General features: G+C 40.4%; 1 non-coding gene across 1 annotated transcript; it reads right to left on the reverse strand.

The window, feature by feature from the left end:
- Positions 1–261: 261 nt before the first annotated feature.
- Positions 262–334, reverse strand: TRNAA-CGC (transfer RNA alanine (anticodon CGC)). Its single transcript has one exon. It is a non-coding gene; the product is annotated as a tRNA-Ala (tRNA).
- Between the last annotated feature and the right edge of the window lie 2539 nt (positions 335–2873).

Below are 2873 nucleotides of genomic sequence, written 5' to 3' on the forward strand. Positions count from 1 at the left end.
ATACTTACTTATTCAGTATCACATACTTTTCTGAGTGCCAAGAATACAAATAAATGAACAAACTGACAAAAACAAAACAAAACAAACAACAACAAACCCTTGTAATCTGGTGGTAGGAAACAGATACTAAATATAATTTTATTTTAAAATTTTTTAAAGCATTTATTTATTTATTTATTTGGCTGAGCTGGGTCTTAGTTGTGGCACATAGGATCTTCATTGCCGCGTGCAGGATCTTTAGTTGTGGCATGCGGCATCTAGTTCCCTGACCAGGGATCAAACCTGGGCCCCCTGCATTGCGAGCACAGAATCTTAACCACTGGACCACCAGGGAAGTCCCAATAAGCATAATTTTAAAAGTAAATGATACAGTGTGTTAGAAGATGATGATCGCTATCAGGATAGGGAAATTGGGAGCACTGGGTGGTCATCATGGACTTCCTGGAGAAGGAAGGAGGGGGCAGGCACAAGTTCCTGGGGTGGTATTGAGCCTGGTGTGTGCACACAAAATGAGTCATGTGTGTAACAGCAAAAGATTCAAAGAATAAGTTATTCATCTATAGGGTACCATTTAAGCAAAGGTACATCTACCAAAGTCTAAGGAAACTCTCTGTGATGTGAGTTGGGAAGATCTCCAGGATATATTGTTTAGTGGAAAAAAGCAAGGAGCAGAATAGATTATAAGTTATGCTACCTTTGTGTACCCAAAGGAGGTAAATCAATGTTAGAAAGATGTCAATTCTTTTTCAAATAATTTATAAATTTAATATGGGCTCCCCCAAAAGGAATAAGAAAAGCTAGTTTTTAAGAGCTAAGAAAATTCTTTAAAAGGAGAGTAAGGAGGGGGGCTAGCCCAACCAGATATTAATATATATTGTAAAACTATGGTAATTAAAATATTGGGTTGGCCAAAAAGTTCGTTCAGGTTTTTCCATAAGATGTTACAGAAAAACCCAAACGAACTTTTTGGCCAACCCAATACTTTTGTATGGGAACATGAGTAGAGATCAATAGAATACAATAGAATATCCAGAAACAGATCCAAATACACACAGGAAATAATAATTATGTAGTAAATTGTCCTGGGAATGTTGAATAGCTTTTCAGAAACAAATATATTTGTATCCTTCCTGCATTACTTACACTAAAATAAGCTACAAAAGTCTCAAAGATATAAATGTAAAATATGAAACCCTAAAAGTACTGGATTAAAAAAAATTTATAATCTTGCAGTGGGATGGGCTTGCTTAAGAAACTCAGAACTCATCAATTCTGACCGCAATAAAAGTTTTAAAATTTTCCATGGAAAAAATAGAAAAACAAAAGACAACAAACCAAGCAATAATTTATGCAACACATGTAACAGACAAATTTCTGTAACATAAAAACAAGTCCTATATATCAAAATGCAAAAGTATATGATCCTATAGAAAAACAGTCCCCGGATATAAACAAAGAGTTCACAGAAATGGAAATTAACATGGCTCTTATATATATATATATGTGTGTGTGTGTGTGTGTGTGTGTGTGTGTGTGTGTGTATTTTAAAAATTTTATTCATTTATTTATTTATTTTTGGCTGCATTGGGTCTTCGTTGCTACACGCGGGCTTTCTCTAGCTGCGGCGAGCGGGGCTACTCTTCATTTCTGTGAGTGGGCTTCTCAATGCGGTGGCTTCTCCTGTTCTGGAGCACAGGCTCTAGGCGCTTGGGCTTCAGTTGAATAGTGCTGATCTAGACTGAAACAAATTCTCCCTTCAGCTGCTAAGTCACTGAGCTACAGGGTCTGGAGGACTGGTCCTTCCGTATCCACCAGGACCACTGTGGGAGCCACCCGGCCTCAGCCTTCTGAGGCCCAGGCACGGATGTTCATCTCACTGTGCCTGTTATCCTCGGTCACTGCCCAAAACATCAGCTCTTTTGGCCATTTCTTTTCTCCACACCGCTCTGTAATTCCCCTCTTGTTTTAACAACCCTCTGCTCTCCACCTTCTGAAACCTTTTTCCTTGGCTCTTTGGAAAGCTGATTCTTGGGCAAGAAAATCACCTACACCCTCACTCTTCTGCCGGCACAGCCTAGGGTTTACTCTGGGGCCCAGCAGGTAAAGAAAACGCGTGAAGTGTGAAGGTCAAGGGGTGAATGCCGGTGCCCGCACTGTGTGGTGAGAACTGGGCAAGCTGGAGAGTTCCTGTGCCCTGACCCAACTCCAGGCTGACTGTCGGCACATTAAGAATGTGGACCCAATAAGGCCAGACCTTCAGATGGTTCAAGAGAGGCCAGAAACCCTCCTATACCCCTGATGGGAATGTAAAGTGGTACAGCTCTGCCGAAACCGTTTGGCGGTTCCTTAGAAAGTTAAACATAGTGTTACCATATGACCCAGCAATTCCACTCCTAGGTATATACCCCAGAGAACTGAAAATGGTTCACACAAAAACTTGGACATGAATGTTCATAGCAGCAGCATTATGTCCAAGAAGTGGAAACAACCGGAAAGTCCATCAAGGGATGAATATATGAGCAACATGTGGTCTAGTCATACAAAGGAATATCATTCAGCCATAAGGACAAATGAAGGACTGACACGTGCTACAACATGGATGAACCTTGAAAACCTGCTGAGTGAAAGAAGCCAGACACAAAAGGCCACTAATTGTATGATTCCGTTCATATGAAATGTTCAGAATAGGTAAGTCCATAGAGACAGAAAATAGATGAGTTGTTGCCAGGGGCTGGGGGAGAAGGGAGAATGGGGAGTGAGTGCTAATGGTACAGGCTTTCTTTCAGAGATGATGAAAATGTTCCAGAATTAGATAATGGTGATGATTATACACCTTTAGATATACTCAAAACCACTGATATACAGATATACTC

This window comes from Lipotes vexillifer, unplaced genomic scaffold (genome assembly GCF_000442215.2).
Source record: "Lipotes vexillifer unplaced genomic scaffold, Lipotes_vexillifer_v1.1 scaffold382, whole genome shotgun sequence".
NCBI lineage: Eukaryota > Metazoa > Chordata > Mammalia > Artiodactyla > Lipotidae > Lipotes > Lipotes vexillifer.